Source organism: Emys orbicularis, chromosome 1 (assembly GCF_028017835.1).
Source record: "Emys orbicularis isolate rEmyOrb1 chromosome 1, rEmyOrb1.hap1, whole genome shotgun sequence".
NCBI lineage: Eukaryota > Metazoa > Chordata > Testudines > Emydidae > Emys > Emys orbicularis.
This window is the reverse complement of record NC_088683.1, coordinates 322,704,691-322,718,062: the sequence shown is the minus strand read 5'-3', so window position 1 is coordinate 322,718,062 and position 13,372 is coordinate 322,704,691. Positions and strand designations below refer to the sequence as shown.

Genomic DNA, 13,372 nt, shown 5'->3' with positions numbered 1-13,372 from the left:
CTCAGGGCAGGTGGGGCTGCCCAGCTGTTTGCACCTATGTAACCTGAGACCAAGGAGGGGGATGCGACCAGGTGACTTCTTTTGCCCAGGAAGCAGAGACAAAGAGAAGGAGGAGGAGCAACAGGGGGCTGTCTGCATGGGGGGACTGGAAGAGGTGGAGTCCAGGGCATCTGGCCCAGGACTCCCAAGATGGACTTGGCTGAAAGTCACTGATTTCTGTGCTAACAAGCTCTGTTCTACACTATGTTCCTGTCGACTAATAAACCTTCCATTTTACAATGGTTGAGAGTCACGTCTGACTGCAGAGTTGGGGTGTAGGAGCCCTCTGGCTTCCCCAGGAGCCCCACCCGGGTGGACTCGCTGCAGAAAGCACATGGTGAGGAAGGGGATGCTGAATGCTCGAGGTCAGACCCAGGAAGGTCGAAGCTGTGTAAGCTTCTTGCACTGGAGACAGTATGCTCAGAGAGAGGAGGCATGCTCCCTCACGTAAATATCTTGCAATGCCAGCTACAACAGTGCCATGCGAACACCTGTTCTCACTTTCTGGTGACATTGTAAACAAGACCTGGGCAGCATTATCTCCTGCAAATTGTAACCAAACTTGTTTGTCTGAGCGATTGGCTGAAGTACAACTTGTAGGTTCTAAAATTTTCCATTGTTTTATTTTTGAATGCAGGTTTTTTTTGTACATAATTCTACATTTGTAAATTCAACTCTCATTATGAAGAGATTGCACTACAGTACTTGTATTAGGTGAATTGAAATATACTATTTCTTATTTTTTACAGTGCAAATATTTGCATTCTGTACACTTTGTATTCTGTGTTGTAAATGAAATCAATATATTTGAAAATGTAGAAAGCATCCAAAGCTATTTAAATAAATGGTATTCTATTATTGTTTAACGGCGTGATTATTTTTTAATCATTTGACAGCCCTAGTAAGAATGTTAATGTAACATTGCGGAGGTGCCATTTGGAATAAAACTTCCCCAGACTCAAAAATGTTACTTCCTGTCCTATATCCCATATTTATGAGATTTGAAAATGAGCATTATACCTGCATTTCCCCCTTTATCCCAGCTCTTGGGCCACAAGCTACTATGTTAAACATTAACAAGATAGGGGCAATATTACTCACAATTTCTCATGTTATATAACAGAGTGAAATAAACAGAAGTTATACACACTACTACACAAGTCTATTTTATAGACATAGGTCTCTTTGAAGGAATTTCTATTTAATTGCCAAACACACTTCATTTTATTAACATCAAGTTCTATCTATATCTGTGTATTTATCCTACACTCACTACCCTGGTATCTGAGCCCCTATTTGTCATACATTTCAGACAGATGATTAATACGCCTAGGTTTTCAATTGATCTTTTGATATCTTTTTCTTGGGACACAGAGGACCAGCTGCTATAATCCATTCAAGCTGTACTCAGAGCAAAAGAAGGAGGGGAGGAGGAGCCAGGAGAAGAATCAAAGATGGCTAGCTCCCAGATCCTCCTACAGGACCACTCTGGTATGTGGAAATCATCAGGGTGTAGATATACTCCATGGCCTGGTCTATACTTGGGGGGAGATCGATCTAAGTTAAGCAACTTCAGCTACGTGAATAATGTAGCTGAAGTCAACATACTTAGATTTACTCACCGTGGTGTCTTCACTGTGGTGAGTTGACTGCTGACGCTCCCCCATCGACTCCGCCTGCACCTCTCGCGCCAGTGGAGTACAAGAGTCGACAGGAGGGCATTTGGGGGTCGATTTATCGCGTCTAGACTAGACGCGATAAATTGACCCCCGCTGGATTGATCGCTACCCTCCGATCCGGCGGGTAGTACAGACATACCCCATGACTTTATCCCAGTCATGTCCCCTATGCTGGGGAAGGAAGGTACGGACTTAGGCTTTGGCTACACTACACACCTTTTAGTGCCACTACAGCCGTGCCACTAAAAGATGTGCACTGTAGCTGCTGTTTGTCAGCAGGAAAGAGCTCTCCCGCAGACAAAAATCTTCCACCCCCAATGAGCAGCGGTAGCTTTGTTGCAAAGCGCTGTTCACACCAGTGCTTTTTGTTGGCAAAACTTTTGTTGTTCAGGGGAGTGTGTTTTGTTTTTTGGTTTTTTGTTTGTTTTTTTTCTCCACACCCCTGAATGACAAAACTTTTGTCATTCATTTTCCCGTGTAGACAAAGCCTTAGGTGCCACTACCATGGCTATATGCCACCTGATTCCCCAAAGCAAGGAAATCCTCGAGGGCCTAGAAAAGCCAGATTTAGGTCTGTTTTGTCCCACTGAAGCAGCACAAAGCAGCAGTGTTTTTCTCAAATTACTGATCAAATACACAGCTGACTAGAATATGTATGCAAAATAGTTACCCAGGTCTCAAACCAACAAACAAAAGGTTATCCACTTCTTTTTATGTGTGATGGTGTCAGCATCTGGCTAAGTAGACAAAAAGATTATTTTCACTAATCTTTGTTCAGTTATAGTAATCTCAGGTGTTACTTGTGACAACCGCAGATAAAAAATGTCAGACAGTGTGATTTTTAAGTTGATGGTGTTCTTTTAAATATTAAAGCAACAAATAGCTGAATTCCAAACTTCCGTTGCAATTGATAGAGAGAGAAAAGAAACATGGCATTGCAATCATGCTTGAATGATGTTAGGCAACTAAAGAGAACTAGCTATCTAAAGAAAAAGAAGCAAAAGGTTCTCCATGCATTCAACTAGAAAGTACTCACAGGCACTCCTTTCCAGTAACTCACTGCTTTTACTCTACCACTCAGCTAGCACCGGGGGTTAACAACGACAAAATGTGACTGATTGAAAAAAGTCACAAAGGAACCTGATCAAATTTACAACTCCAGCTTCCCCTCACCTCTTACCCAAAATGGAAAGAAAAAAAAAAAAAGCATCAGCCACAGCTGTCACTATAGTCATTATCAGACTTTGCACATGGGTTTGAGCAGATTCATTGGACGTTTTTCTCTATTCTAATCAAAAGAGATTAGTTGCCTATAAATGTGGGATTGCCATTACCTCTGCTAAAGACAGGCCAGGCAGGGCTATCTCCCTCCCATAAGCAGCTAGCTCGCTCACTCACTTACCAGAGGGAGGAGGGATAGCTCAGTGGTTTGAGTATTGGCCTACTAAACCCAGGGTTATGAGTTCAATCCTTGAAGGGGCCATTTAGGGAACTGGGGTAAAAATCTGCCTGCGGATTAGTCTAACTTTAAGCAGGGGGTTAGACCTCCTGAGGGCCCTTCCAACCCTGATATTCCTATGATTCTATCTAGAATACTTTCATTCAACCCTGCCGCCCCCCGCAAGCCAGGACAGCATCACTGCGAGGTGGGACAGCGACAAGCATCACTGCGTGGCACTAGCTCGGCAAGAATGAGGAGAGGGCGATAAATAGTGACTCATTACAACCAGAAGCACCATGTAAGGCAAGGTTCCCAGGGAAGGACGCAGCCGTTTCAGGGTAGATCTGTCCGGCTGTCTCTGGATGTGGGGGAGTGAACAGGGATCTTGCTCCCCAGAAGCTCGTTGTAAGAGTGTTTTGGGGGAGAAGGGGGGTTAAGTCCGTCGGCGCTACTTCCTCTCGCCATAGTATAAATATTGCATCATGCGCCACGCTACCGTGTAAAATGGATCCCTACTCCTGTGAGAGGGAATTAAAGCAGCCCCCGCAGCGGGAGGACACCACATGCCTGCTGCAGTAGGGCGGGCAGGCCAGCACCCCCCGGGGGTCGCACGCGGGCACACCAGCTGGGAGAGAGCCGCGTGGAGCCCGCACAGCCATTGCTGCTCCGCATTAGCGCTGGCCCCGCCTGGCCCCGGAGCGCGCGGCAAGGTGAGCAGCAGCCCGCGGGGCAGAGACAGGGCAGCGCATCACACTCACCCTGCCTGTGCCCGGCTGGAAGGGCGGCTGCAGCAGCAGATGGGCCAGGCTTGTGCTGAGACCGGTGCAGGGGCCCGAGGGAGAGAGGCGCCGTCCCCAGCCGGCGATCTCCGGAGGAAAACGCTGCAGGTGCTGCTGCGGGAGGGGAGCGGCTATGTGCAGGGCAAACGGGCGTAGTTTTCCGGCTCTCGGCACACCTCGCCTGCTGTCCGGTCAGCGGCAGCCCAGTAGGTCGGTGGCTCCTCCCTCCCTCCCTGAATGAGGGGCGGGCTTGCAAGGAAACGACCGGGGAGCCCCTCTTCCTCCTCCCTTTTCGCAGACAGCATTGTGGGAGCTCAGTTCACCTCCTGCGAGCGGGGAGCAGACTGAGCGCCAAGTATCCGGAGGCCGTAATGGGGGGCGCGCCTCGGAGTGGGGCTAACTAAGGACAGGGTCTCAGCCCGCGCTGGGAACAAAGCCTGGATCGGGCTGGTTAGCGCTGGGGCTAGGTAAGGGCAGGGTCAGGGCTGAGGACAGCGCTGCCTGTAGTAGGCGCCGCCGGCGCACACAAAGGGATCCAGCCCGCGTGGCCCGCCCCCCGCCTGCCTGTGCGCGCATCGCCCGCCTGGGTGGGCTATCAGCGCTGTCCAGATGTGTAGGGCGGGCTGCCAGCCGGGGTGAGGGGCAGGCTAGGACAGGTAACTGCAAAACGTCTCCGCCTGCTGCTGCCTAATGGAGCCCCCGAGAGGCTTCTTCGGCATGGCGAGGAGGAGAGCTGGAGAAACACAGGTAGAGCGAGGCTGCCCGTTTAGAAGGGCCACTGCCTGCATTTTAAAGGTAAAAATGTAACCCCCCCTTTCCATGGTGCCCCCCAAACCCCCCTCATCTGCCCCCAAAGCTCTCTACCGCCAAAGCTCCCTGCAGCGTTTAGCACCTGCTGAACTGACATCACACACACAAGCCTCCAAAGCGTCTCTCTCACCAACAGAAGTTAGTCTAATATCTTCCCTCACCCACCTTATCTCTCTCTCACACACATGCATTCTCTCCCACTCATGCCTTCCCTTCTGCATGCTGCCAGCTTCTGTTCTCAACTCAGCTTCTGTTCTCAATGGGCCAAATTCTGCTCTCAGTTGTGTGTCCGCAATCCTATTAACTGCAGTGAGGTGGTACATGGACAACTGGGAACAACTGACTGGACACAGTGCAATGCTGTGGCATAAGGGGCCAATGCAATCCTTGGCTGTATAAACGGGAGTAGAGAGTAGGAGTTGAGCTGATTTTTGTCTCTACAGGGCATTGGTGAGATGGATACTGGAATACTTTGTTCTGTTCTGGGGTCCATAGTTTTAAATGGATGTAAAGTTGGAGAAGGTGCAGGAAAAAGTCACAGAAATGATTTGAGGTCTAGAGAACGTGCCTTACAGTGAGAGACTTAAAAAACTCAAGCTGGTTAGTTTACCGAAAAGAAGATTGACAGTTGACTTGATTAGTTGTCTAACTACCTTCACAGGGAGAAAATACCAGATATTAAAGGGCTCTTCAGTCTAGCAGAGGAAGGCATAACAAGAACCAATGGCTGGAAGCTGAAGCTGGATATTCAAATTAGAAATTAGGCACAATACTTTTAACCTTTGGGACCAACTACCATGGGAAGTGATTGGTTCTCCATCTCTTGACGCCTTCCGATCAAGACTAATGCCTTTCTGGAAGTTATGCTTTAGTGAACACACAAGTTGTTGGGCTCAGTACAGGACTAACTGGTGAAATGTAATGGCCTATGAAATACGGGAGGTCTGACTAGATGATCTAATGGTCCCTTCTGGCCTTAAACTCTTTGAATCTATGAATTTGACCCTGTCTTTTTTATGATAATTGACTACAGATTGGACTGAGCTGGTATGTGGTTGAATGAGCCTTTACTCAGTGGTATGTCGTACTCTGGTGCTCCCATTTGTTTCTGTGGAATGTAAGCTTTCATTTGCTGAAAAATATTAAATTTCTAACCTTTATGGCTGTTAAGAAACCCTTGGAATATAAACCTATGTACTGTGCACTTGCTGTAGGCACAGACAGCCTGAAACTGTAGCTCTGAAATGTGAATTATACACACTCATTTCCAGGTGATGTTAATTCAGAAGCCTAATGATGACAATTAAAATGTTGCTATCGTGAACAATTTCAGCACCAATCACTTTAGCAAATAAATTGTCTGAAATCAATGGAACTGTGTTGCCAATTTACACTAACTGAGGATCTCTGTTTAGAAATTTCTTTGTCAAACAGAAAGCAAACCGCAAATATATAATGCTTGCTTTAAAATCTTCTCTGTGCTTTGGGTTGCTCGTGCTGATGTAATCTGGAATTCCCCATTAACTGCATATAGAATAAATACCAGGAAAATATTAATAATTCCATGAGAGTTCTGTTCTGTAAAACAAGAACACAGAGCTTCTGATGGGATTCTGGCACTATAATGCAAAATGTTCCTTTTTGATATCATACAAATTTAAAGCAATCCTTCCTCTCAAAATCCTTAACCTTCTTTTCTCATGTCTGTCTATCTCGGGTGAAGCAGCTCCCTAGGGAGCACTACCCAAAAGCCGCCTTTGAAGAAGTACTAGAGTGACCCCTCTGTGAAGTGCTATGTTCTGAAGCCTACTTGCACCTCCCCTTTTAAATTGCTTTCTAAACTGCAGTCCCACAAAATAAATAAATAAATGTTAAGATGTTTACGTTGGGTGGGCAAAGTAGTTCACTGTGGATTTGTCATCATTTACATTAGGCTACTTTTATAAAGCACTTCCAATGTTTGTAAAGCTATAGTCCATTTTGCTCCATATAGATCATTGTTACAAAGGACCAATTCACTTTCCTCATACACAACTCAGTGGGGCTGGACACATCAATAAAGTAGGCAATGGCTTGAGAAAATAGCCCTCAATATGGACTTTCTAAGAAATGGTCTGAGAAATTCTCTTTTGTTGCAGAAACTTCAGTAACAGTGACCTTCTCATTTCTTTAGACATCCAGGAACTCCAAATACAAAGAACGACAACAAAACATGATTCAGGATTTCCCCTTCGCACTGCATTATGAAGAAACTCTCATTCCTTCTTAAAGTCATTCATTGCATGACATTTTTTTCAGAAGTTGGTGAATTGGTGCTCTGGAAAGGAGCAATATTGGGTTCTAGTCATTTTAATGCATGAACACAGTGGAGAACAAACTAAGATGGTTTCTCTTTTATTTTCATTTTCTTTAACCTTACAGGGCCAGATCTGCCACCCTGATTCAGGTTGAGTGGTATTTAACTATACAAAGCAGACCTATTGAAAGTAACGGGACTATGTGCAAAGTAAGGGTACGTCTATACTTACTTCCTGGTCCGGATGTAAGCGATCGATCTTCTGGGATCGATTTATCACGTCTTGTCTAGACGCGATAAATCGATCCCGGATCGATCCCGGAAGTGCTTGCCATCGACGCCGGTACTCCACCTCAGCGAGAGGAGTATGCGGCATCGACGGGGGAGCCTGCCTGCAGCGTCTGGACCCGCGGTAAGTTCGAACTAAGGTACTTCGAATTCAGCTACGTTATTAACGTAGCTGAATTTGCGTACCTTAGTTCGAAGTGGGGGGTTAGTGTGGACCAGGCCTAAGGTGCAACTCACCATGATTAAAGATGGCAGAATTGGGCTCAAAGAAGATTGGTAATGCTGCTGTGAAACTTTTATCCTTAAAATAATAGAGATTATTCACTGTACTGTGATTGGAAAGCTCTCCCTTTTCTCCCTATTTTTCTTTTCCAGTCCCTATTATTGCTAACTCTGATATGTAAACTTCAGCCAGAGGACAGTTTGGAGATGTGGTTAACAATGACTGTTCTTGTCCTGCAGCCATGCTGCGTGTAGAACCCTTACAGACTAGAGGGGGAATTGCATTTGTTGAAGGGCTGCCAGGTTGACATTTAAAATAAACAGCAAGGGGCTGAAGATTGTGTGCTCTAATGTGCATCATTATTGTTCTGGTGGGAGTCACCAGATGACAATGATACACATAGTTTTACAAGTTCTTTTCTGAATAGGTGAGCACTGTTCAGTCTTTGAAAAAATGCTGTAGTGTTGTTAGTTTTGCATTGCAGGCTCTTGGGCAAGCTGTGGCAAACACGAGGGGAATATGATCCGAGCCTTAATCTCTCTCACTAGAGAGAGCATTTTTTGGTACACAGTTGCTTTCTGATAACCAGTCATTGCTGCTGGGGCTGAGATTTCTGAAAGAGGGTTTGCCTGCGTGCCACTTGTGATGACCTTTGATCTAGGACTTCTGTAAGTGTGTAAATAAAACAAAATGCACTAACAATATACCCAGACTCCATAACAAGGATTTCTCTTCCACTAGGAGACTGACTTGTAAGGCCCTGAAATCTGCTAACACTCAAACGAGGAGCAATATTCTAAACCGGCTTTGGAATTTTTATTGCATATGTACGTTAGTCATTTCCTGCAGAGAAAAGGACTAGACTGGGCCGAGCCCTGTGCATAAGTACTAGAGAGAGGAGATGGCACAAGTGTTGGGATGTGAAAAAGCACTCAACTGCACAGAGTCCAGGCCCCACCTTAGTCCTTGCACGCTCAGCATACTAAATTTGGGAGATTCTAGTAGCAACAGCAGCTATAGTACCCTAGCCTCTGTGAACAACACACACAAACATGCACACAAGCCAACAGATCTTGGCCAGAGCAAGGGAGTATACATTGCATCCCCATTAAAGGCTATATCAACATCCACTGTTGTATGCACTTATCAGATCCAGATCCATTAGTAAGGAACCACAACATGAAAAGAGCCCAGGGGCTGCACCCCTCTTCCAACTCATGGGCTGGAGTTGTAGCTGTGGAGAGGCTATATTGCATCCCCACAGGCTGCCCATGGGTTGAAGGTTTGAATTCCGTTCCCTCCACCCCACCTTTGGCGTTCTCGGCACAAAGCCCGGTTCCCTCCACCCACCTTTGGCGTTCTCGGCACAAAGCCCGGTTCCCTCCACCCACCTTTGGCGTTCTCGGCACAAAGCCCGGTTCCCTCCACCCACCTTTGGCGTTCTCGGCACAAAGCCCGGTTCCCTCCACCCACCTTTGGCGTTCTCGGCACAAAGCCCGGTTCCCTCCACCCACCTTTGGCGTTCTCGGCACAAAGCCCGGTTCCCTCCACCCACCTTTGGCGTTCTCGGCACAAAGCCCGGTTCCCTCCACCCACCTTTGGCGTTCTCGGCACAAAGCCCGGTTCCCTCCACCCACCTTCGGCGTTCTCGGCACAAAGCCCGGTTACTCAGGCTTTGTGAGAGAAAGGTGAATTGCACCCTAGCAGCACTTTAATTCATCTCTACCTTTTTAATTAAAAGCGGAGTCACTGATTTGTTTTAGTTACAGGTAAGATAAGTCCATCTATCTAAGCCTTTATACCACACTCATCACCTTAATATTTGAGTGCTTGTACCCAATACATCAAAGTCTTTGATTTCATTTGTCTTTCTCCTGTCCCCTTGTTTCTTGGAAATGGAATCCTAGAAATGTAGGGCTGAAAGGGATCTTGAGAGGTCATCAAGTCCAACCCCCTGTGCTGAAGCAGGACCCAGTAAACCTAGCCCATCCCTGACAAGTGTTTGTCTAACCAGTTCTTAAAAACTTCCAATGATGGGGATTCCAGAACCTTCCATGGAAGCGTATTCCAGAGCTTAATTACCCTTATAGTTACAAAGTTTTAAATATCTAATGTAAATCTTCTTTACGGATTAAGCCCATTACTTCTTGTCCTTCTGTCAGTGAACATGTAGAACACTCGAACACCCATCCTCTTTATAACAGCCCTTAATATATTTGAAGACTGTTAACAGGTCCTCCCTTTAGTGTTCTTTTCTCAAAACTAAACATGCCCAGATTTTTAACCTTTCCTCATAGGTCAGGTTTTCTAAACCTTTTATCATTTTTGTTCTCCTCTGGACTCTTTCCAATTTGTCCACATCTTTCCTGAAGTGCGGCACCCAAACCATGTGAGGCCGCACCAGTGCCAAGAAGGGAGGGACAATTACCTCCCATATCTTGTATATAACACTCCCTGTTAATACAGAGTGATATTAGCCTTTTTCATAACTACAACATATTGTTGACTCATATTCAATTTGTGATCCACTATAACCCTCAGATCCTTTTCAGTGATACTACTGCCTAGCCAGGTATTCCCCATTTTGAAATTATGCAGTTGATTTTTTCCTTCTTAAGTGTAGTATTTTGCACTTATATTTTTTTTGAATTCTAATCCTGTCCTCTACAGCAGTGGTTCTCAACCAGGGGATACGCATAGGTCTTCCAGGGGGTACATCAACTCATCTAGATAATTGCTAGTTTTACATCAGACTACATAAAAAGCACTAGCGAAGTCAGTACAAACTAAATTTTCATAGACAATGACTTGTTTGTACTGCTCTACATACTATACACTGAAATGTAAGTACAATATTTATATTCCAATTGATTTATTTTATAATTATACGGTAAAAATGAGAAAGGAAGCCATTTTTCAGTAATAGTGTGCTGGGATACTTTTGTATTTTTATGTCTGATTTTGCAAGCAAGTAGTTTTTAAGTCAGGTGAAACTTGGGGGTACGTAGACAAATCAGACTCCTGAAAAGGATACAGTAGTTTGGAAAGGTTGAGAGCCACTGCTCTAAAGTGCTTGCAACCCCACCCAGCTTGGTGTCTTCTGAAAATTTTATAAGCATATTGTCCACTCCATTAGCCAAGTCATTAATGAAAATATTGAATGGTATTGGACCCAGGACTGACCCTCCCAGTTTGATAGCAAACCACTGATAACTACTCTTTGAGTACGATCTTTCAACCAGTTGTGGATCCACCTTGCAGTAATTTCATCTAGACCAGTGGTTCTCAAACTTTTTTTTCCGTGGACCACTTGAAAATTGCTGAGGGTCTCGGCGGACCACTTAATGAGCTTTCCAAATGTTTGTACCGTTTGGATAAAAGCGCTATACAAAAAAAACTTAATAATAATTAACTTTTTTTGTTCCAAAAATAAAAGCACACAACTCATTTTAATATCAGTAGTCTTACTTTTCTAATGCAAGGGATGTGCCCTCTATCCTTGGCCGTGGCAGCTCCCGAGCTGGGGCTGGGAAGGAGGGCTCTCTCTCCCCGGCAGTTGCAGCCCTGGAGCTGGGGAAAGTCGCCTCTTTCTCTGGCCACCACAGCCCTGCATGTCCCAAATTCCCCCACCCCCTCTTCTCACCCCACTTCCCCCTCCCACCTACCCCCTACTCCCCCCAAGGCCACCACCTCACCTTACATGTGCATCTTCTCCAGGGTCCAGGCACCTAATTAGTGAAGCCACGCCTGCGCAGCTCCACTAATTAGATGGGTGGCCCTTCCTTCTCTCATGTGCGGCCACCCAGGCGCGCACCTTAGAGGGAACTATCTGTGCGCCACCTGAATGGCGCTCGCGGACCACAGTTTGAGAACCTCTGATCTAGACCACATTTCCCTAGTTTGCTTATGAGACTCATGTTTCAAAAGCCTTTCTAAAATCAAGATGTGTCACATCTTTTGGTTCCCTCCTATCCATTGACAAAGAAGGAAATTTGGTTTGGCATGATTTGTTTTTGATAGATCCATGCTGGCTATTCCTTATAACCCTATTATCCTCTAGGTGCTTACCTAAACTGATAGTTTAATAATTTGTTCCAGTATCTTTTCAGGTATCGAAGTTAGAATGACAAGTCTATAATTCCCTGGGTCTTCTTTGTTCCCCTTTTTAAAGATAGATACTACGTTTGTCCTTTTCCAGTCCTCCTGAGTTAGGTGTTTTTATTTTACCTCTCTCCAAGCTAGCAATCCTTGTAGAAATAACCTCTGGCAAATAAGGTTATTGGAAAATAATTCAGAGATGGGGAATTTCCATTTCAGTAAAAAGATCTTTCCTGCTTTGGCTGCAACCAGTATTCTCATGTTTCACCGTTTCTGGTTTATTCCATTTCTTTTGCTTTGCTCCTGACTCAGTGAAAGCAAGAATTCAGTAACAGTTCAAGAATCCAGAAATAAAAGGTATGTAAAAGCTGATGTAACTAGAATTGGGCTAAAGGGCACCTTTAATTCTGACAAGGGATTTAAACCCTTGCAGGCCAAATTCTGTTCTTCTGGCACTGTAAACGTGGAGTGCCTCCACTGAAGTTCATGGAATTATTCCAGATTTACAGCAGTAGAAGTAAAAGAAGAATCATGCCCTATGCATTTAAATAATTTTATCATCAGGATAAAGAGATTCCTAGAATGTCCTCGGCCAAGGCAGTTTGAGGGGGTATTGTAATATGAGCCTTTTTGTACTACTTTAGAATTGTGGTTTTTATTTTATTTTTTCTGAAATCACCATCTACAGTCCCATCCTTTTCTCATGCTCTAATCTTTTCTTAGGACAACTGGAGCTAAAATCCTGATACTCTTTTGGGCTGGCAAGATTATTAACAAATAATAAGCCATCTTTTTTTACCATCCTTTCCTAATCAGATCCTTTCTGAAGTATTTAGACAAGTTTTCTCATTCATCATCTTACAATATGACTTTGTTCTCCAATTAAGATTTATTGGGCTGTGGTAGATGGATGCCTGTGTTTATTTGGGGAGAAATAAAGTGATGACTTTACTGGGAAATATTTGTGTAGTTCACGTTTTGTGCTTTATAAAAATGACTACCAATGAAAAAATATTTTGTACTTTTTGTTCTTGAAAAATTACAGTTCTGGGCAAAGCTGAATTGTTTGTTCCCAGCTATGAAGTGATGGGAGTTCCCAGGCCAAAAAGCCCCACAACTAGTAGTGCTGAGAGAGAGTTTGAAATGCTTTAGGACAAGCTGTATTTTCTATATAATACCTATGTTGTATCATTGGCATTTTGCAGTTGAAAAAAGTGGAGCACAGAACACATCTAGGTAGACTTGTCACATATTGCACTGAAGGACAGTTTGGGTTATTTTAGGGAATGTTGATAATTTTTAGTGAGGTTTTCGGATATACTATTAAAGCAAATTAGACAAAACAATAATAAAAAAATGGAAATAAAATAAGCATGTAAAATTTCACCCAAGATAGAACAGACAAATACCAATCACATATTCAATAGTAAGGATGAATTCCTGGCCCCACAGAAATCAATGGCAAAACTCCCATTGACTTCAATGGGGTCAGAATTTCTACCTAAAATTATGCATTGTGATTTGTCCATTCTGCTCAGCATGGGGTTGATCCTGCTTCCACTGCAGTCAGTTGAAAATCTCCAGTGGTGCAGGGTTACGTTCCATAAGCTCTTTTCCCAAGCAGACAAGAACCACATGTGAGAAAATATCATTCACACCATTATTTAAAATATTTAAGTTAAGATTCTAGGGGAGCCAAAAGATCTCATTTCCTTCCTT

The 13,372-nt window shown here is 44.4% G+C and overlaps 1 protein-coding gene across 1 annotated transcript in view; it reads right to left on the bottom strand.

Annotated features, from left to right (window-relative positions):
• Nucleotides 1-4,115, bottom strand: part of SLC7A1 (solute carrier family 7 member 1) — a 66,774-nt gene extending 62,659 nt beyond the window's left edge. The window contains exon 1 of the mRNA XM_065419805.1: nucleotides 3,918-4,115. The gene's annotated coding sequence lies outside the window, so the exon portion shown is untranslated. The remainder of the gene's footprint in view (nucleotides 1-3,917) is intronic.
• Between the last annotated feature and the right edge of the window lie 9,257 nt (nucleotides 4,116-13,372).